Below are 23,071 nucleotides of genomic sequence, written 5' to 3' on the forward strand. Positions count from 1 at the left end.
TCACCCCTTTCCATTGGTGAAACATAAGTTTGTTTAATGAATCTGTGATTGCCTTTCTCTGTGGAAATATCTTCACTGATATCAAGTTTTAGGTAACGCCTATAAGTGATATCATAGGATATGTGTCTTTCGCTTTCTGACTTTCTACAAGTTGAGTGATAACCTCTAGACTCATCTGCAGTGTTCCAAATGGCATTGTGTCATCGTATTCCTTGGCTAATATTCCATCTGTGCCTATACCTGTTCTTCTTTGTCCACTCATCTGTTGATGGACTTTTTGGTTGCTTCCATGTCTTTCCTGTTGTAATACACTTGCAATGCAGATTTGCCTGCCTGTGTCTTTCCAATTCTGTCTTCTTAGGTTATAGGCCCAGGAGTGGGCCTGCTGGATCATATGGTAGCAGAATGTTTACCATGCAAAGGCACCTCCATTCTGCTCTCATTAGTGGCTCTTCCCAGGTCACGTCCCACTGGAAGTTGAGGCTATGCACTTCTCCACAAACCCTTCAGCATTTATTGCTTGTAGATTTTTGCTGAAGTTTATTCTGACTGGTGTGAACTGGTACCTGTTTGTGGCTGGATTTGCATGCGTCTCATAATCCCTTGAAATTGAGCTTTCAGGCATGTCCTTTTGTTTCTTAAAACTGTGAATACAGCTTACCTCTTCAAATTGTTTTCTTGAAGTATGTGCCACATTTTGAAATATCTTGGCCATTACTTCCCTCAAGACATTTTGAGGGCAGGTTTCATTTACAGCCCAACAGTACTTGTGCATATTAAGTGACCCTTAGCACAGGTTTTAAAACTGCTGTTGTAGGTAATGGGCAGAGGGCAGCAGCATTTCTGCTTTTCCCACTGTGGTAACTAGGGAAACACACCTTCCTGCCAGTGGTTTTCCTCAGTTTTAAATTAGAGAGGAATGTGCCCTGATAAACCCCCAAATGCTGATGTCTCCTTACTTATGTTTGTTTTTTAAATTGAATTTGTATTTTTTATTGGAGTCATATTCCATTGTGTACATGGACCACTTCTTCTTTGTGCATGTTCCTCTGTTGATGGACATTTTCGTTGCTTCCAGGTGTTGTCTATGGTAAATATTGCCAGAGTGCAGGATTGCCAGCCTGTGTCTTTTTGATTCTCATCCTCTCAGGCGATAGGCCCGGCAGTGGGTATGCTTGATTGAATGGTAGCTCAATATTTACCTTTTCAAGATATATCGTTTGTGTTTTCATTACTGGCTCCTACCATGTCCCACTTTGAACCGAGGGTATGCATTTCTCCACAACCCCTTCAGCATTTATTGTTTGCAGAATTTTTGCTGACGGCCATTCTGACTGGTGTGAGCTGATAGGTTTTTGTAATTTGGATTTGCATGTCTTTAATAATTCCGAATGTTCAGCATTTCGCCACACCTTTTTTAATTTCTCTTAAACAGAAAACAAAAAAGAACAGTGAGTACAATAAACCTCTTGAAATTATCTTCTTGGAAGGTGGCACTCTGTTCAATTTTTTGGTCGATTTCCGACCCCCGGATGTTTTTTGAGTGCCGGTATCATTTACAGGCCTGCAATGAGTGTGAATATTTAGTGACCATTATCACTGGGTTTAAAGCTGCTGTTTGGGAAATGGCCACAAGACGGCAGCATTTCTCCATTCCCAAATCTGATTACTAGGGCAGCAGAGCCTTTTTGGAAGTCCTGTTCCCAGGTTGTAAATTAGAATGGAATGTGCCAGGTAAAAAACCCCATAAGTATATGTCACATTATTTCTTGTTCTTTGTTTTGGTTTTTTTAATCAGTGTAATGATTAGAATATTGGTTGTCCTAGGTATACACAATTTGAGGAATTTTTCATATATATATATATAAATGTACAGATCCTCTTCCCATGTAAATTATTGCAGACTGTTCCATAGACTTCCCTTGCTATATCGTCAGTCTTTATAATATATATAATTAATAGGTATTTGGACACGAATGTCAACCCAAATCTTAATTTATGCATTCCACCCGCCTTTCCTTTTAGATAAGCAGAGTATGTTTTCTAAGTCTGTGAGTGTCTTTCTGTGTGGAAGTACGTTCATTTGTGTCAGTTGTTAGATAACCGCTGTAAGTGATATCATAGTATGTGTCTTTTGGTTTTCGAGTTACCTCATGTTCTGTGATTATCTCTAGGCTCATCTATGGTGCCTGAAAGAGCAGTGTTTCACTGTTTTCCATGGCTAATGTTCCATTGTGTACATGGACCTCTTCTTCTTTATCCATTCATCCCTTGATGGACATTTTGCTTGCCTCCGTGTCTTGGCTATTGGGAAACTTCCTGCAGTTCACCTGTTGCAGCCTGTGCCTCCTTGACTCTGGTCTTCTGAGGTGAGAGGCTCAGCGGTGGGTCTGCTGGATCGAATGGTGGCTCAATTTTTACTTTTAAACGCAGCAACTTTCTGTTCTCATTATTGGCTGTTACCACTTTACATCTCACCAGCAGGTAGAGGGTACACAGTTCTCTAAAACCCCTTCAGCATTTCTTGTTTGTAGACCTTTTGCTGATGGGACTTGACTAGCGTGAGTTGAAACCTTTGTGTAGGTTTGATTTGCATGAGTCTCATAATTCCTGATGTTGTGCATTTATCCATTTTCCTTGTTTTGCAAAAGAGTGAGTAAAACTGACCTCTTCATACTATCTCCTTGTAAATTTTGGCAGGTTTGAATTTTTTTGTCCGTTCCCTACCTCAGCACAAGTTTTGAGGGCAGGTGTCCTTTACAGCCCTGTGTCCTTGTGAATGTTAAGTGACCGTTAGCTGTGTGTTTAAGGCCGCTCTTGCGGAAAACGTCCACAAGGCGGCAGCCCTTCTGCATTTCCACCTCGAGGTTTTTGGGCAACAGAGCCTTCCTGGAAATCCTGTTAGTAGGCTGCAAGTTAGAGTGGAATGTGCCAGGGAAAACCCGCAAGAGCTTATATCTCCTTCTTGTTTGTTATTTAAATTTAATTTTTATCAATTATCAGAGCAAATTTGATAAAAATGTTGTTTCTAGTAGGTGTATAAAATCTGATTCATTATATCTATGTATCTAACTATTGATCTTTGGATCCTTTCCCATGTAGATTAGAGAGTGTTGAGTACACCTCTCTTGGTATTCCATAGTTACTTCGTGACATATATTTCATGTGTGTTAGTACATGTCTGTTAACCCCCATATCCTAATTCACCCATTCCTTACACTTTTCCATTTGGTTAAACATAATTTTGTTTTCTGAATCCATGTGTGTCCTCCTCTTGGAAATAATTTCATGGGTATCAATTTTTAGGTAACACCTATAATTGATACCATAGATTATCTGTTTTTCTGTTTCTTCCTTACTTCAAGTTGGGTGATTTATCTGTAGGTCCTTATATGGTGGTGCGACCAGCACTGTTTCATTGTTTTCCATGCCTACTATTGCATTGTGTACATGGACACTTCTTCTTTGTGCATTTTTCTGTTGCTGGACATTTTGGTTTCTTCCACGTCTTGGTTATGTTAAATGATGCTGCAGTGCAGGATTGCCAGCCTGTGTCTTTTTGATTCTGGTCTACTCAGGTGATAGGTGTATGAAAGGGCCTACCAGATCACATGGTAGCTCAGTTTTTACCTTAACCGCACCTCCGTTCTGTTCTCACTACTCGCTGTTACCAGGTTACATCCCACCAGAAGCTAGCAGCTACGCAGTTCTCTAAAATTCCTTCAGCATTTATTCTTTGTACAGTTTTTTGGTGATGATCATTCTGACGGCTGTGAGGTGAACCTTTTTGTAGACTGGATTTTCATGGTTTATTAATTCCTGATGTTGAGCCTTTTTCCATGCCCTTTTTTTTAAACAAAAAAGAAACAAACAAAAAGAAAGCGAAGCCAAAATGTGCGTAAAATATGCCTCTTGAAATTGTCGTTTTGAAATATGCACGACTTTTGAGGTTTTTTCTCGATTTACGACCCAAGGATTTGTTTGGAGGGCACGTGTCATTTACAGGCCTGCAATTATTTTGAATATCAAGTAACCATTAGCCCTGGGTTTAGAGCTGCTGTGGTGTGAAACGGCCACAAGGCGGCAGCAGTTCTCCTTTACAGAATCTGGTTAGTAGGTTAACAGAGTCTCAATGGAAGTCGTGTTCTAGGTTGTAATTTAGAATGGAATGAGCCAGGAAAGAGCCCCTTAAGTTTACGTCTCACTAATTCTTATTCGTTTGTTTAATTTAATGTTTATTTTTTATCACAGCAAGTTTGATTACAAGGTTTTGCTTGTTCTAGGTGTGCAAGATGTCGTTCTTTTACACATATACATATATGTATTCTTCTTCGGATCCTTTTCCCATGTAGGTTATGACAGAATGTTGAGTAGTCTTCTCTTGGTATTCTGTAGGTCTTTGGTGATTATATACTTCACCTGTGTTTGTATATCTCTGTCAACCACAGTAACCAAATGTATCCAATCCTCACCCCTTTCCATTGGTGAAACATACGTTTGTTTAATGAATCTCTGATTGCCTTTCTCTGTGGAAATATCTTCACTGATATCAATTTTTAGGTAACGCCTATAAGTGATATCATAGGGTATGTGTCTTTCGCTTTCTGACTTACTACAATTTGAGTGACCACCTCTAGACTCATCTGCAGTGCTCCAAATGGCATTGTGTCATCGTATTCCTTGGCTAATATTCCATCTGTACCTATACCTGTTCTTCTTTGTCCACTCATCTGTTGATGGACTTTTTGGTTGCTTCCATGTCTTGGCTATTGTAATACGGTTGCAATGCAGATTTGCCTGCCTGTGTCTTTCCAATTCTGTCTTCTTAGGTTATAGGCCCAGGAGTGGGCCTGCTGGATCATATGGTAGCAGAATGTTTACCATGCAAAGGCACCTCCATTCTGCTCTCATTAGTGGCTCTTCCCAGGTCACGTCCCACTGGAAGTTGAGGCTATGCACTTCTCCACAAACCCTTCAGCATTTATTGCTTGTAGATTTTTGCTGAAGTTTATTCTGACTGGTGTCAACTGGTACCTGTTTGTGGTTGGATTTGCATGCGTCTCATAATCCCTTGAAATTGAGCTTTCAGGCATGTCCTTTTGTTTCTTAAAACTGTGAATACAGCTTACCTCTTCAAATTGTTTTCTTGAAGTATGTGCCACATTTTGAAATATCTTGGCCATTACTTCCCTCAACACATTTTGAGGGCAGGTTTCATTTACAGCCCAACAGTACTTGTGCATATTAAGTGACCCTTAGCACAGGTTTTAAAGCTGCTGTTTTAGGTAAAGGGCAGAGGGCGGCAGCATTTCTGCTTTTCCCACTGTGGTAACTAGGGAAACACACCTTCCTGCCAGTGGTTTCCCTCAGTTTTAAACTAGAGAGGAATGTGCCCTGATAAACCCCCAAATGCTGATGTCTCCTTACTTATGTTTGTTTTTTAAATTGAATTTGTATTTTTTATTGGAGTCATATTCCATTGTGTACATGGACCACTTCTTCTTTGTGCATGTTCCTCTGTTGATGGACATTTTCGTTGCTTCCAGGTGTTGTCTATGGTAAATATTGCCAGAGTGCAGGATTGCCAGCCTGTGTCTTTTTGATTCTCATCCTCTCAGGCGATAGGCCCGGCAGTGGGTATGCTTGATTGAATGGTAGCTCAATATTTACCTTTTTAAGGTATATCGTTTGTGTTTTCATTACTGGCTCCTGCCATGTCCCACTTTGAACCGAGGGTACGCATTTCTCCACAACCCCTTCAGCATTTATTGTTTGCAGAATTTTTGCTGACGGCCATTCTGACTGGTGTGAGCTGATAGGTTTTTGTAATTTGGATTTGCATGTCTTTAATAATTCCGAATGTTCAGCATTTTGCCACACTTTTTAAAATTTCTCTTAAACAGAAAACAAAAAAAAACAGTGAGTACAATAAACCTCTTGAAATTATCTTCTTGGAAGGTTGCACTCTGTTCGTTTCCGACCCCAGGATGTTTTTTGAGTGCCGGTATCATTTACAGGCCTGCAATGAGTGTGAATATTTAGTGACCATTATCACTGGGTTTAAAGCTGCTGTTTGGGAAATGGCCACAAGACGGCAGCATTTCTCCATTCCCAAATCTGATTACTAGGGCAGCAGAGCCTTTTTGGAAGTCCTGTTCCCAGGTTGTAAATTAGAATGGAATGTGCCAGGTAAAAAACCCCATAAGTATATGTCACATTATTTCTTGTTCTTTGTTTTGGTTTTTTTAATCAGTGTAATGATTAGAATATTGGTTGTCCTAGGTATACACAATTTGAGGAATTTTTCATATATATATATATAAATGTACAGATCCTCTTCCCATGTAAATTATTGCAGACTGTTCCATAGACTTCCCTTGCTATATCGTCAGTCTTTATAATATATATAATTAATAGGTATTTGGACACGAATGTCAACCCAAATCTTAATTTATGCATTCCACCCGCCTTTCCTTTTAGATAAGCAGAGTATGTTTTCTAAGTCTGTGAGTGTCTTTCTGTGTGGAAGTACGTTCATTTGTGTCAGTTGTTAGATAACCGCTGTAAGTGATATCATAGTATGTGTCTTTTGGTTTCCGAGTTACCTCATGTTCTGTGATTATCTCTAGGCTCATCTATGGTGCCTGAAAGAGCAGTGTTTCACTGTTTTCCATGGCTAATGTTCCATTGTGTATATGGACCGCTTCTTCTTTACCCATTCATCTCTTGATGGACATTTTGCTTGCCTCCATGTCTTGGCTATTGGGAAACTTCCTGCAGTTCAGCTGTTGCAGCCTGTGCCTCCTTGACTCTGGCCTTCTGAGGTGAGAGGCTCAGCGGTGGGTCTGCTGGATGGAATGGTGGCTCAATTTTTACTTTTAAACGCAGCAACTTTCTGTTCTCATTATTGGCTGTTACCACTTTACATCTCACCAGCAGGTAGAGGGTACACAGTTCTCTAAAACCCTTTCAGCATTTCTTGTTTGTAGACCTTTTGCTGATGGCAGTTGACTAGCGTGAGTTGAAACCTTTGTGTAGGTTCCATTTGCATGAGTCTCATAATTCGTGATGTTGAGCTTTTATCCATTTTCCTTGTTTTGCAAAAGAGTGAGTAAAACTGACCTCTTCATACTATCTCCTTGGAAATTTTGGCAGGTTTGAATTTTTTTGTCCGTTCCCTACCTCAGCACAAGTTTTGAGGGCAGGTGTCCTTTACAGCCCTGTGTCCTTGTGAATGTTAAGTGGCCGTTAGCTGTGTGTTCAAGGCCGCTCTTGCGGAAAACGTCCACAAGGCGGCAGCACTTGTGCATTTCCACCTCGAGGTTTTTGGGCAACAGAGCCTTCCTGGAAATCCTGTTAGTAGGCTGCAAGTTAGACTGGAATGTGCCAGGGCAAACCCCCAAGAGCTTATATTTCCTTCTTATTTGTTATTTAAATTTAATTTCTATCAATTATCAGAGCAAATTTGATAAAAATGTTGTTTCTACTAGGTGTATAAAATCTGATTCATTATATCTATGTTTCTAACTATTGATCTTTGGATCCTTTCCCGTGTAGATTAGAGAGTGTTGAGTACACCTCTCTTGGTATTCCATAGTTACTTCGTGACATATATTTCATATGTGTTAGTACATGTCTGTTAACCCCCATATCCTAATTCACCCATTCCTTACACTTTTCCATTTGGTTAAACATAATTTTGTTTTCTGAATCCATGTGTGTCCTCCTCTTGGAAATAATTTCATGGGTATCAATTTTTAGGTAACACCTATAATTGATACCATAGATTATCTGTTTTTCTGTTTCTTCCTTACTTCAAGTTGGGTGATTTATCTGTAGGTCCTTATATGGTGGTGCGACCAGCACTGTTTCATTGTTTCCCATGCCTACTATTGCATTGTGTACATGGACACTTCTTCTTTGTGCATTTTTCTGTTGCTGGACATTTTGGTTTCTTCCACGTCTTGGTTATGTTAAATGATGCTGCAGTGCAGGATTGCCAGCCTGTGTCTTTTTGATTCTGGTCTACTCAGGTGATAGGTGTATGGAAGGGCCTACCAGATCACATGGTAGCTCAGTTTTTACCTTAACCGCACCTCCATTCTGTTCTCACTACTCGCTGTTACCAGGTTACATCCCACCAGAAGCTAGCAGCTACGCAGTTCTCTAAAATTCCTTCAGCATTTATTCTTTGTACAGTTTTTTGGTGATGATCATTCGAACGGCTGTGAGGTGAACCTTTTTGTAGACTGGGTTTTCATGGTTTATTAATTCCTGATGTTGAGCCTTTTTCCATGACCTTTTTTTAAACAAAAAAGAAACAAACAAAAAGAAAGCGAAGCCAAAATGTGCGTAAAATATGCCCCTTGAAATTGTCGTTTTGAAATATGCACGACTTTTGAGGTTTTTGCTTGATTTACGACCCAAGGATTTGTTTTGAGGGCACGTGTCATTTACAGGCCTGCAATTATTTTGAATATCAAGTAACCATTAGCCCTGGGTTTAGAGCTGCTGTGGTGTGAAACGGCCACAAGGCGGCAGCAGTTCTCCTTTACAGAATCTGGTTACTAGGTTAACAGAGTCTCAATGGAAGTCCTGTTCTAGGTTGTAAATTAGAATGGAATGAGCCAGGAAAGAGCCCCTTAAGTTTATGTCTCACTAATTCTTATTCGTTTATTTAATTTAATGTTTATTTTTTATCACAGCAAGTGTGATTACAAGGTTTTGCTTGTTCTAGGTGTGCAAGATGTCGTTCTTTTACGCATATACATATATGTATTCTTCTTCGCATCCTTTTCCCATGTAGGTTATGACAGAATGTTGAGTAGTATTCTCTTGGTATGATGTAGGTCTTTTGTGATTATATACTTCACCTGTGTTTGTATATCTCTGTTAACCCCAGTAACCAAATGTATCCAATCCTCACCCCTTTCCATTGGTGAAACATAAGTTTGTTTAATGAATCTGTGATTGCCTTTCTCTGTGGAAATATCTTCACTGGTATCAAGTTTTAGGTAACGCCTATAAGTGATATCATAGGATATGTGTCTTTCGCTTTCTGACTTACTACAAGTTGAGTGATCACCTCTAGACTCATCTGCAGTGCTCCAAATGGCATTGTGTCATCGTATTCCTTGGCTAATATTCCATCTGTACCTATACCTGTTCTTCTTTGTCCACTCATCTGTTGATGGACTTTTTGGTTGCTTCCATGTCTTTCCTACTGTAATACAGTTGCAATGCAGATTTGCCTGCCTGTGTCTTTCCAATTCTGTCTTCTTAGGTTATAAGCCCAGGAGTGGGCCTGCTGGATCATATGGTAGCAGAATGTTTACCATGCAAAGGCACCTCCATTCTGCTCTCATTAGTGGCTCTTCCCAGGTCACGTCCCACTGGAAGTTGAGGCTATGCACTTCTCCACAAACCCTTCAGCATTTATTGCTTGTAGATTTTTGCTGAAGTTTATTCTGCCTGGTGTGAACTGGTACCTGTTTGTGGCTGGTTTTGCATGCGTCTCATAATCCCTTGAAATTGAGCTTTCAGGCATGTCCTTTTGTTTCTTAAAACTGTGAATACAGCTTACCTCTTCAAATTGTTTTCTTGAAGTATGTGCCACATTTTGAAATATCTTGGCCATTACTTCCCTCAAGACATTTTGAGGGCAGGTTTCATTTACAGCCCAACAGTACTTGTGCATATTAAGGGACCCTTACCACAGGTTTTAAAGCTGCTGTTGTAGGTAACGGGCAGAGAGTGGCAGCATTTCTGCTTTTCCCACTGTGGTAACTAGGAAAACACACCTTCCTGCCAGTGGTTTTCCTCAATTTTAAATTAGAGAGGAATGTGCCCTGATAAACCCCCAAATGCTGATGTCTCCTTACTTATGTTTGTTTTTTAAATTGAATTTGTATTTTTTATTGGAGTCATATTCCATTGTGTACATGGACCACTTCTTCTTTGTGCATGCTCCTCTGTTGATGGACATTTTCGTTGCTTCCAGGTGTTGTCTGTGGTAAATATTGCCAGAGTGCAGGATTGCCAGCCTGTGTCTTTTTGATTCTCATCCTCTCAGGCGATAGGCCCGGCAGTGGGTATGCTTGATTGAATGGTAGCTCAATATTTACCTTTTCAAGGTATATCGTTTGTGTTTTCATTACTGGCTCCTACCATGTCCCACTTTGAACCAAGGGTATGCATTTCTCCACAACCCCTTCAGCATTTATTGTTTGCAGAATTTTTGCTGACGGCCATTCTGACTGGTGTGAGCTGATAGGTTTTTGTAATTTGGATTTGCATGTCTTTAATAATTCCGAATGTTCAGCATTTCGCCACACCTTTTTAAATTTCTCTTAAACAGAAAACAAAAAAAAACAGTAAGTACAATAAACATCTTGAAATTATCTTCTTGGAAGGTTGCACTCTGTTGAATTTTTTGGCAGTTTCCGACCCCAGGATGTTTTTTGAGTGCCGGTATCATTTAGAGGCCTGCAATGAGTGTGAATATTTAGTGACCATTATCACTGGGTTTAAAGCTGCTGTTTGGGAAATGGCCACAAGACGGCAGCATTTCTCCATTCCCAAATCTGATTACTAGGGCAACAGAGCCTTTTTGGAAGTCCTGTTCCCAGGTTGTAAATTAGAATGGAATGTGCCAGGTAAGAAACCCCATAAGTATATGTCACATTATTTCTTGTTCTTTGTTTTGGTTTTTTTAATCAGTGTAATGATTAGAATATTGGTTGTCCTAGGTATACACAATTTGAGGAATTTTTCATATATATATATATATAAATGTACAGATCCTCTTCCCATGTAAATTATTGCAGACTGTTCCATAGACTTCCCTTGCTATATCATCAGTCTTTATAATATATATAATTAATAGGTATTTGGACACGAATGTCAACCCAAATCTTAATTTATGCATTCCACCCACCTTTCCTTTTAGATAAGCAGAGTATGTTTTCTAAGTCTGTGAGTGTCTTTCTGTGTGGAAGTATGTTCATTTGTGTCAGTTGTTAGATAACCGCTGTAAGTGATATCAGAGTATGTGTCTTTTGGTTTCCGAGTTACCTCATGTTCTGTGATTATCTCTAGGCTCATCTATGGTGCCTGAAAGAGCAGTGTTTCACTGTTTTCCATGGCTAATGTTCCATTGTGTACATGGACCGCTTCTTCTTTACCCATTCATCTCTTGATGGACATTTTGCTTGCCTCCGTGTCTTCGTTATTGGGAAACTTCCTGCAGCTCAGCTGTTGCCGCCTGTGCCTCCTTCACTCTGGCCTTCTGAGGTGAGAGGCTCAGCGGTGGGTCTGCTGGATGGAATGGTGGCTCAATTTTTACTTTTAAACGCAGCAACTTTCTGTTCTCATTATTGGCTGTTACCACTTTACATCTCACCAGCAGGTAGAGGGTACACAGTTCTCTAAAACCCCTTCAGCATTTCTTGTTTGTAGACCTTTTGCTGATGGCAGTTGACTAGCGTGAGTTGAAACCTTTGTGTAGGTTCCATTTGCATGAGTCTCATAATTCGTGATGTTGAGTTTTATCCATTTTCCTTGTTTTGCAAAAGAGTGAGTAAAACTGACCTCTTCATACTAACTCCTTGGAAATTTTGGCAGGTTTGAATTTTTTTGTCCGTTCCCTACCTCAGCACAAGTTTTGAGGGCAGGTGTCCTTTACAGCCCTGTGTCCTTGTGAATGTTAAGTGGCCGTTAGCTGTGTGTTCAAGGCCGCTCTTGCGGAAAACGTCCACAAGGCGGCAGCACTTGTGCATTTCCACCTCGAGGTTTTTGGGCAACAGAGCCTTCCTGGAAATCCTGTTAGTAGGCTGCAAGTTAGACTGGAATGTGCCAGGGCAAACCCCCAAGAGCTTATATTTCCTTCTTATTTGTTATTTAAATTTAATTTCTATCAATTATCAGAGCAAATTTGATAAAAATGTTGTTTCTACTAGGTGTATAAAATCTGATTCATTATATCTATGTTTCTAACTATTGATCTTTGGATCCTTTCCCGTGTAGATTAGAGAGTGTTGAGTACACCTCTCTTGGTATTCCATAGTTACTTCGTGACATATATTTCCTATGTGTTAGTACATGTCTGTTAACCCCCATATCCTAATTCACCCATTCCTTACACTTTTCCATTTGGTTAAACATAATTTTGTTTTCTGAATCCATGTGTGTCCTCCTCTTGGAAATAATTTCATGGGTATCAATTTTTAGGTAACACCTATAATTGATACCATAGATTATCTGTTTCTCTGTTTCTTCCTTACTTCAAGTTGGGTGATTTATCTGTAGGTCCTTATATGGTGGTGCGACCAGCACTGTTTCATTGTTTCCCATGCCTACTATTGCATTGTGTACATGGACACTTCTTCCTTGTGCATTTTTCTGTTGCTGGACATTTTGGTTTCTTCCACGTCTTGGTTATGTTAAATGATGCTGCAGTGCAGGATTGCCAGCCTGTGTCTTTTTGATTCTGGTCTACTCAGGTGATAGGTGTATGAAAGGGCCTACCAGATCACATGGTAGCTCAGTTTTTACCTTACCCGCACCTCCGTTCTGTTCTCACTACTCGCTGTTACCAGGTTACATCCCACCAGAAGCTAGCAGCTACGCAGTTCTCTAAAATTCCTTCAGCATTTATTCTTTGTACAGTTTTTTGGTGATGATCATTCTGACGGCTGTGAGGTGAACCTTTTTGTAGACTGGGTTTTCACGGTTTATTAGTTCCTGATGTTGAGCCTTTTTCCATGCCCTTTTTTTAAACAAAAAAGAAACAAACAAAAAGAAAGCGAAGCCAAAATGTTCGTAAAATATGCCTCTTGAAATTGTCGTTTTGAAATATGCACGACTTTTGAGGTTTTTGCTTGATTTACGACCCAAGGATTTGTTTGGAGGGCACGTGTCATTTACAGGCCTGCAATTATTTTGAATATCAAGTAACCATTAGCCCTGGGTTTAGAGCTGCTGTGGTGTGAAACGGCCACAAGGTGGCAGCAGTTCTCCTTTACAGAAATTGTCGTTTTGAAATATGCACGACTTTTGAGGTTTTTGCTTGATTTACGACCCAAGGATTTGTTTTCAGGGGACGTGTCATTTACAGGCCTGCAATTATTTTGAATATCAAGTAACCATTAGCCCTGGGTTTAGAGCTGCTGTGGTGTGAAACGGCCACAAGGCGGCAGCAGTTCTCCTTTACAGAATCTGGTTACTAGGTTAACAGAGTCTCAATGGAAGTCGTGTTCTAGGTTGTAAATTAGAATGGAATGAGCCAAGAAAGAGCCCCTTAAGTTTATGTGTCACTAATTCTTATTCGTTTATTTAATTTAATGTTTATTATTTATCACAGCAAGTCTGATTACAAGGTTTTGCTTGTTCTAGGTGTGCAAGATGTCGTTCTTTTACACATATACATATATGTATTCTTCCTCGGATCCTTTTCCCATGTAGGTTATGACAGAATGTTGAGTAGTCTTCTCTTGGTATTCTGTAGGTCTTTGGTGATTATATACTTCACCTGTGTTTGTATATCTCTGTTAACCCCAGTAACCAAATGTATCCAATCCTCACCCCTTTCCATTGGTGAAACATAAGTTTGTTTAATGAATCTGTGATTGCCTTTCTCTGTGGAAATATCTTCAGTGATATCAAGTTTTAGGTAACGCCTATAAGTGATATCATAGGATATGTGTCTTTCGCTTTCTGACTTTCTACAAGTTGAGTGATAACCTCTAGACTCATCTGCAGTGTTCCAAATGGCATTGTGTCATCGTATTCCTTGGCTAATATTCCATCTGTGCCTATACCTGTTCTTCTTTGTCCACTCATCTGTTGATGGACTTTTTGGTTGCTTCCATGTCTTTCCTGTTGTAATACACTTGCAATGCAGATTTGCCTGCCTGTGTCTTTCCAATTCTGTCTTCTTAGGTTATAGGCCCAGGAGTGGGCCTGCTGGATCATATGGTAGCAGAATGTTTACCATGCAAAGGCACCTCCATTCTGCTCTCATTAGTGGCTCTTCCCAGGTCACGTCCCACTGGAAGTTGAGGCTATGCACTTCTCCAAAAACCCTTCAGCATTTATTGCTTGTAGTTTTTTGCTGAAGTTTATTCTGACTGGTGTGAACTGGTACCTGTTTGTGGTTGGATTTGCATGCGTCTCATAATCCCTTGAAATTGAGCTTTCATGCATGTCCTTTTGTTTCTTAAAACTGTGAATACAGCTTACCTCTTCAAATTGTTTTCTTGAAGTATGTGCCACATTTTGAAATATCTTGGCCATTACTTCCCTCAAGACATTTTGAGGGCAGGTTTCATTTACAGCCCAACAGTACTTGTGCATATTAAGTGACCCTTAGCACAGGTTTTAAAGCTGCTGTTTTAGGTAAAGGGCAGAGGGCGGCAGCATTTCTGCTTTTCCCACTGTGGTAACTAGGGAAACACACCTTCCTGCCAGTGGTTTTCCTCAGTTTTAAATTAGAGAGGAATGTGCCCGGATAAACCCCCAAATGCTGATGTCTCCTTACTTATGTTTGTTTTTTAAATTGAATTTGTATTTTTTATTGGAGTCATATTCCATTGTGTACATGGACCACTTCTTCTTTGTGCATGTTCCTCTGTTGATGGACATTTTCGTTGCTTCCAGGTGTTGTCTATGGTAAATATTGCCAGAGTGCAGAATTGCCAGCCTGTGTCTTTTTGATTCTCCTCCTCTCAGGGGATAGGCCAGGCAGTGGGCATGCTTGATTGAATGGTAGCTCAATATTTACCTTTTCAAGGTATATTGTTTGTGTTTTCATTACTGGCTCCTACCATGTCCCACTTTGAACCGAGGGTACGCATTTCTCCACAAGCCCTTCAGCATTTACTGTTTGCAGAATTTTTGCTGACGGCCATTCTGACTAGTGTGAGCTGATAGGATTTTGTAATTTGCATTTGCATGTCTTTAATAATTCCGAATGTTCAGCATTTCACCACATCTTTTTAAATTTCTCTTAAACAGATAGCAAAAAAAATAGTGAGTACAATAAACCTCTTGAAATTATCTTCTTGGAAGGTTGCACTCTGTTGAATTTTTTGGTCGTTTTCCGACCCCAGGATGTTTTTTGAGTGCCGGTATCATTTACAGGCCTGCAATGAGTGTGAATATTTAGTGACCATTATCACTGGGTTTAAAGCTGCTGTTTGGGAAATGGCCACAAGATGGCAGCATTTCTCCATTCCCAAATCTGATTACTAGGGCAGCAGAGCCTTTTTGGAAGTCCTGTTCCCAGGTTGTAAATTAGAATGGAATGTGCCATGTAAGAAACCCCATAAGTATATGTCACATTATTATTCTTCTTTGTTTTTGTTTTTTTAATCAGTGTAATGGTTAGAATATTTGTTGTCCTAGGTGTACACAATTTGAGGAATTTTTCATATATATATATATATATAAATGTATAGATCCTCTTCCCATGTAAATTATTGCAGACTGTTCTGTAGACTTACCTTGCTATATCATCAGTCTTTATAATATATGTATTTAGTAGGTATTTGGATACGAATGTCAACCCAAATCTTAATTTATGCATTCCACCCACCTTTCCTTTTAGATAAGCAGAGTATGTTTTCTAAGTCTGTGAGTGTCTTTCTGTGTGGAAGTATGTTCATTTGTGTCAGTTGTTAGATAACCGCTGTAAGTGATATCATAGTATGTGTCTCTTGGTTTCCGAGTTACCTCATGTTCTGTGATTATCTCTAGGCTCATCTATGGTGCCTGAAAGAGCAGTGTTTCACTGTTTTCCATGGCTAATGTTCCATTGTGTACATGGACCACTTCTTCTTTATCCATTCATGTGTTGATGGACATTTTGCTTGCTTCCGTGTCTTGGCTATTGGGAAACTTCCTGCAGTTCAGCTGTTGCAGCCTGTGCCTCCTTGACTCTGGTCTTCTGAGGTGAGAGGCTCAGCGGTGGGTCTGCTGGATCGAATGGTGGCTCAATTTTTACTTTTAAACGCAGCAACTTTCTGTTCTCATTATTGGCTGTTACCACTTTACATCTCACCAGCAGGTAGAGGGTACACAGTTCTCTAAAACCCCTTCAGCATTTATTGTTTGTAGAACTTTTGCTGATGGGAATTGACTAGCGTGAGTTGAAACCTTTGTGTAGGTTTGATTTGCATGAGTCTCATAATTCCTGATGTTGTGCATTTATCCATTTTCCTTGTTTTGCAAAAGAGTGAGTAAAACTGACCTCTTCATACTATCTCCTTGGAAATTTTGGCAGGTTTGAATTTTTTTGTCCGTTCCCTACCTCAGCACAAGTTTTGAGGGCAGGTGTCCTTTACAGCCCTGTGTCTTTGTGAATGTTAAGTGACCATTAGCTGTGTGTTTAAGGCCGCTCTTGCGGAAAACGTCCACAAGGCGGCAGCACTTGTGCATTTCCACCTCGAGGTTTTTGGGCAACAGAGCCTTCCTGGAAATCCTGTTAGTAGGCTGCAAGTTAGAGTGGAATGTGCCATGGCAAACCCCCAAGAGCTTATATCTCCTTCTTGTTTGTTATTTAAATTTAATTGTTATCAATTATCAGAGCAAATTTGATAAAAATGTTGTTTCTAGTAGGTGTATAAAATCTGATTCATTATATCTATGTATCTAACTATTGATCTTTGGATCCTTTCCCATGTAGATTAGAGAGTGTTGAGTACACCTCTCTTGGTATTCCATAGTTACTTCGTGACATATATTTCATGTGTGTTAGTACATGTCTGTTAACCCCCATATCCTAATTCACCCATTCCTTACACTTTTCCATTTGGTTAAACATAATTCTGTTTTCTGAATCCATGTGTGTCCTCCTCTTGGAAATAATTTCATGGGTATCAATTTTTAGGTAACACCTATAATTGATACCATAGATTATCTGTTTTTCTGTTTCTTCCTTACTTCAAGTTGGGTGATTTATCTGTAGGTCCTTATATGGTGGTGGGATCAGCACTGTTTCATAGTTTTCCATGCCTACTATTGCATTGTGTACATGGACACTTCTTCTTTGTGCATTTTTCTGTTGCTGGACATTTTGGTTTCTTCCACGTCTTGGTTATGTTAAATGATGCTGCAGTGCAGGATTGCCAGCCTGTGTCTTTTTGATTCTGGTCTACTCAGGTGATAGGTGTATGAAAGGGCCTACCAGATCACATGGTAGCTCAGTTTTTACCTTAACCGCACCTCCGTTCTGTTCTCACTACTCGCTGTTACCAGGTTACATCCCACCAGAAGCTAGCAGCTACGCAGTTCTCTAAAATTCCTTCAGCATTCATTCTTTGTACAGTTTTTTGGTGATGATCATTCTGACGGCTGTGAGGTGAACCTTTTTGTAGACTGGGTTTTCATGGTTTATTAGTTCCTGATGTTGAGCCTTTTTCCATGCCCTTTTTTTAAACAAAAAAGAAACAAACAAAAAGAAAGCGAAGCCAAAATGTTCGTAAAATATGCCTCTTGAAATTGTCATTTTGAAATATGCACGACTTTTGAGGTTTTTGCTTGATTTACGACCCAAGGATTTGTTTTCAGGGGACGTGTCATTTACAGGCCTGCAATTATTTTGAATATCAAGTAACCATTAGCCCTGGGTTTAGAGCTGCTGTGGTGTGAAACGGCCACAAGGCGGCAGCAGTTCTCCTTTACAGAATCTGGTTACTAGGTTAACAGAGTCTCAATGGAAGTCGTGTTCTAGGTTGTAAATTAGAATGGAATGAGCCAAGAAAGAGCCCCTTAAGTTTATGTGTCACTAATTCTTATTCGTTTATTTAATTTAATGTTTATTATTTATCACAGCAAGTTTGATTACAAGGTTTTGCTTGTTCTAGGTGTGCAAGATGTCGTTCTTTTACACATATACATATATGTATTCTTCTTCGGATCCTTTTCCCATGTAGGTTATGACAGAATGTTGAGTAGTCTTCTCTTGGTATTCTGTAGGTCTTTGGTGATTATATACTTCACCTGTGTTTGTATATCTCTGTTAACCCCAGTAACCAAATGTATCCAATCCTCACCCCTTTCCATTGGTGAAACATAAGTTTGTTTAATGAATCTGTGATTGCCTTTCTCTGTGGAAATATCTTCACTGATATCAAGTTTTAGGTAACGCCTATAAGTGATATCATAGGATATGTGTCTTTCGCTTTCTGACTTTCTACAAGTTGAGTGATAACCTCTAGACTCATCTGCAGTGTTCCAAATGGCATTGTGTCATCGTATTCCTTGGCTAATATTCCATCTGTGCCTATACCTGTTCTTCTTTGTCCACTCATCTGTTGATGGACTTTTTGGTTGCTTCCATGTCTTTCCTGTTGTAATACACTTGCAATGCAGATTTGCCTGCCTGTGTCTTTCCAATTCTGTCTTCTTAGGTTATAGGCCCAGGAGTGGGCCTGCTGGATCATATGGTAGCAGAATGTTTACCATGCAAAGGCACCTCCATTCTGCTCTCATTAGTGGCTCTTCCCAGGTCACGTCCCACTGGAAGTTGAGGCTATGCACTTCTCCACAAACCCTTCAGCATTTATTGATTGTAGATTTTTGCTGAAGTTTATTCTGACTGGTGTGAACTGGTACCTGTTTGTGGCTGGATTTGCATGCGTCTCATAATCCCTTGAAATTGAGCTTTCAGGCATGTCCTTTTGTTTCTTAAAACTGTGAATACAGCTTACCTCTTCAAATTGTTTTCTTGAAGTATGTGCCACATTTTGAAATATCTTGGCCATTACTTCCCTCAAGACATTTTGAGGGCAGGTTTCATTTACAGCCCAACAGTACTTGTGCATATTAAGTGACCCTTAGCACAGGTTTTAAAACTGCTGTTGTAGGTAACGGGCAGAGGGCAGCAGCATTTCTGCTTTTCCCACTGTGGTAACTAGGGAAACACACCTTCCTGCCAGTGGTTTTCCTCAGTTTTAAATTAGAGAGGAATGTGCCCTGATAAACCCCCAAATGCTGAGGTCTCCTTACTTATGTTTGTTTTTTAAATTGAATTTGTATTTTTTATTGGAGTCATATTCCATTGTGTACATGGACCACTTCTTCTTTGTGCATGTTCCTCTGTTGATGGACATTTTCGTTGCTTCCAGGTGTTGTCTATGGTAAATATTGCCAGAGTGCAGGATTGCCAGCCTGTGTCTTTTTGATTCTCATCCTCTCAGGCGATAGGCCCGGCAGTGGGTATGCTTGATTGAATGGTAGCTCAATATTTACCTTTTCAAGGTATATCGTTTGTGTTTTCATTACTGGCTCCTACCATGTCCCACTTTGAACCGAGGGTATGCATTTCTCCACAACCCCTTCAGCATTTATTGTTTGCAGAATTTTTGCTGACGGCCATTCTGACTGGTGTGAGCTGATAGGTTTTTGTAATTTGGATTTGCATGTCTTTAATAATTCCGAATGTTCAGCATTTCGCCACACCTTTTTTAATTTCTCTTAAACAGAAAACAAAAAAGAACAGTGAGTACAATAAACCTCTTGAAATTATCTTCTTGGAAGGTGGCACTCTGTTCAATTTTTTGGTCGTTTTCCGACCCCCGGATGTTTTTTGAGTGCCGGTATCATTTACAGGCCTGCAATGAGTGTGAATATTTAGTGACCATTATCACTGGGTTTAAAGCTGCTGTTTGGGAAATGGCCACAAGACGGCAGCATTTCTCCATTCCCAAATCTGATTACTAGGGCAGCAGAGCCTTTTTGGAAGTCCTGTTCCCAGGTTGTAAATTAGAATGGAATGTGCCAGGTAAAAAACCCCATAAGTATATGTCACATTATTTCTTGTTCTTTGTTTTGGTTTTTTTAATCAGTGTAATGATTAGAATATTGGTTGTCCTAGGTATACACAATTTGAGGAATTTTTCATATATATATATATAAATGTACAGATCCTCTTCCCATGTAAATTATTGCAGACTGTTCCATAGACTTCCCTTGCTATATCGTCAGTCTTTATAATATATATAATTAATAGGTATTTGGACACGAATGTCAACCCAAATCTTAATTTATGCATTCCACCCGCCTTTCCTTTTAGATAAGCAGAGTATGTTTTCTAAGTCTGTGAGTGTCTTTCTGTGTGGAAGTACGTTCATTTGTGTCAGTTGTTAGATAACCGCTGTAAGTGATATCATAGTATGTGTCTTTTGGTTTCCGAGTTACCTCATGTTCTGTGATTATCTCTAGGCTCATCTATGGTGCCTGAAAGAGCAGTGTTTCACTGTTTTCCATGGCTAATGTTCCATTGTGTACATGGACCTCTTCTTCTTTATCCATTCATCCCTTGATGGACATTTTGCTTGCCTCCGTGTCTTGGCTATTGGGAAACTTCCTGCAGTTCAGCTGTTGCAGCCTGTGCCTCCTTGACTCTGGTCTTCTGAGGTGAGAGGCTCAGCGGTGGGTCTGCTGGATCGAATGGTGGCTCAATTTTTACTTTTAAACGCAGCAACTTTCTGTTCTCATTATTGGCTGTTACCACTTTACATCTCACCAGCAGGTAGAGGGTACACAGTTCTCTAAAACCCCTTCAGCCTTTATTGTTTGTAGAACTTTTGCTGATGGGACTTGACTAGCGTGAGTTGAAACCTTTGTGTAGGTTTGATTTGCATGAGTCTCATAATTCCTGATGTTGTGCATTTATCCATTTTCCTTGTTTTGCAAAAGAGTGAGTAAAACTGACCTCTTCATACTATCTCCTTGGAAATTTTGGCAGGTTTGAATTTTTTTGTCCGTTCCCTACCTCAGCACAAGTTTTGAGGGCAGGTGTCCTTTACAGCCCTGTGTCCTTGTGAATGTTAAGTGACCGTTAGCTGTGTGTTTAAGGCCGCTCTTGCGGAAAACGTCCACAAGGCGGCAGCACTTCTGCATTTCCACCTCGAGGTTTTTGGGCAACAGAGCCTTCCTGGAAATCCTGTTAGTAGGCTGCAAGTTAGAGTGGAATATGCCAGGGCAAACCCGCAAGAGCTTATATCTCCTTCTTGTTTGTTATTTAAATTTAATTGTTATCAATTATCAGAGCAAATTTGATAAAAATGTTGTTTCTAGTAGGTGTATAAAATCTGATTCATTATATCTATGTATCTAACTATTGATCTTTGGATCCTTTCCCATGTAGATTAGAGAGTGTTGAGTACACCTCTCTTGGTATTCCATAGTTACTTCGTGACATATATTTCATGTGTGTTAGTACATGTCTGTTAACCCCCATATCCTAATTCACCCATTCCTTACACTTTTCCATTTGGTTAAACATAATTTTGTTTTCTGAATCCATGTGTGTCCTCCTCTTGGAAATAATTTCATGGGTATCAATTTTTAGGTAACACCTATAATTGATACCATAGATTATCTGTTTTTCTGTTTCTTCCTTACTTCAAGTTGGGTGATTTATCTGTAGGTCCTTATATGGTGGTGCGACCAGCACTGTTTCATTGTTTTCCATGCCTACTATTGCATTGTGTACATGGACACTTCTTCTTTGTGCATTTTTCTGTTGCTGGACATTTTGGTTTCTTCCACGTCTTGGTTATGTTAAATGATGCTGCAGTGCAGGATTGCCAGCCTGTGTCTTTTTGATTCTGGTCTACTCAGGTGATAGGTGTATGAAAGGGCCTACCAGATCACATGGTAGCTCAGTTTTTACCTTAACCGCACCTCCGTTCTGTTCTCACTACTCGCTGTTACCAGGTTACATCCCACCAGAAGCTAGCAGCTACGCAGTTCTCTAAAATTCCTTCAGCATTTATTCTTTGTACAGTTTTTTGGTGATGATCATTCTGACGGCTGTGAGGTGAACCTTTTTGTAGACTGGGTTTTCATGGTTTATTAGTTCCTGATGTTGAGCCTTTTTCCATGCCCTTTTTTTAAACAAAAAAGAAACAAACAAAAAGAAAGCGAAGCCAAAATGTTCGTAAAATATGCCTCTTGAAATTGTCGTTTTGAAATATGCACGACTTTTGAGGTTTTTGCTTGATTTACGACCCAAGGATTTTTTTTGAGGGCACGTGTCATTTACAGGCCTGCAATTATTTTGAATATCAAGTAACCATTAGCCCTGGGTTTAGAGCTGCTGTGGTGTGAAACGGCCACAAGGTGGCAGCAGTTCTCCTTTACAGAAATTGTCGTTTTGAAATATGCACGACTTTTGAGGTTTTTGCTTGATTTACGACCCAAGGATTTGTTTTGAGGGGACGTGTCATTTACAGGCCTGAAATTATTTTGAATATCAAGTAACCATTAGCCCTGGGTTTAGAGCTGCTGTGGTGTGAAACGGCCACAAGGCGGCAGCAGTTCTCCTTTACAGAATCTGGTTACTAGGTTAACAGAGTCTCAATGGAAGTCGTGTTCTAGGTTGTAAATTAGAATGGAATGAGCCAAGAAAGAGCCCCTTAAGTTTATGTGTCACTAATTCTTATTCGTTTATTTAATTTAATGTTTATTATTTATCACAGCAAGTCTGATTACAAGGTTTTGCTTGTTCTAGGTGTGCAAGATGTCGTTCTTTTACACATATACATATATGTATTCTTCCTCGGATCCTTTTCCCATGTAGGTTATGACAGAATGTTGAGTAGTCTTCTCTTGGTATTCTGTAGGTCTTTGGTGATTATATACTTCACCTGTGTTTGTATATCTCTGTTAACCCCAGTAACCAAATGTATCCAATCCTCACCCCTTTCCATTGGTGAAACATAAGTTTGTTTAATGAATCTGTGATTGCCTTTCTCTGTGGAAATATCTTCACTGATATCAAGTTTTAGGTAACGCCTATAAGTGATATCATAGGATATGTGTCTTTCGCTTTCTGACTTTCTACAAGTTGAGTGATAACCTCTAGACTCATCTGCAGTGTTCCAAATGGCATTGTGTCATCGTATTCCTTGGCTAATATTCCATCTGTGCCTCTACCTGTTCTTCTTTGTCCACTCATCTGTTGATGGACTTTTTGGTTGCTTCCATGTCTTTCCTGTTGTAATACACTTGCAATGCAGATTTGCCTGCCTGTGTCTTTCCAATTCTGTCTTCTTAGGTTATAGGC

The sequence above is a fragment of the Hyperoodon ampullatus genome (assembly GCF_949752795.1).
Source record: "Hyperoodon ampullatus genome assembly, contig: scaffold_264, whole genome shotgun sequence".
NCBI lineage: Eukaryota > Metazoa > Chordata > Mammalia > Artiodactyla > Ziphiidae > Hyperoodon > Hyperoodon ampullatus.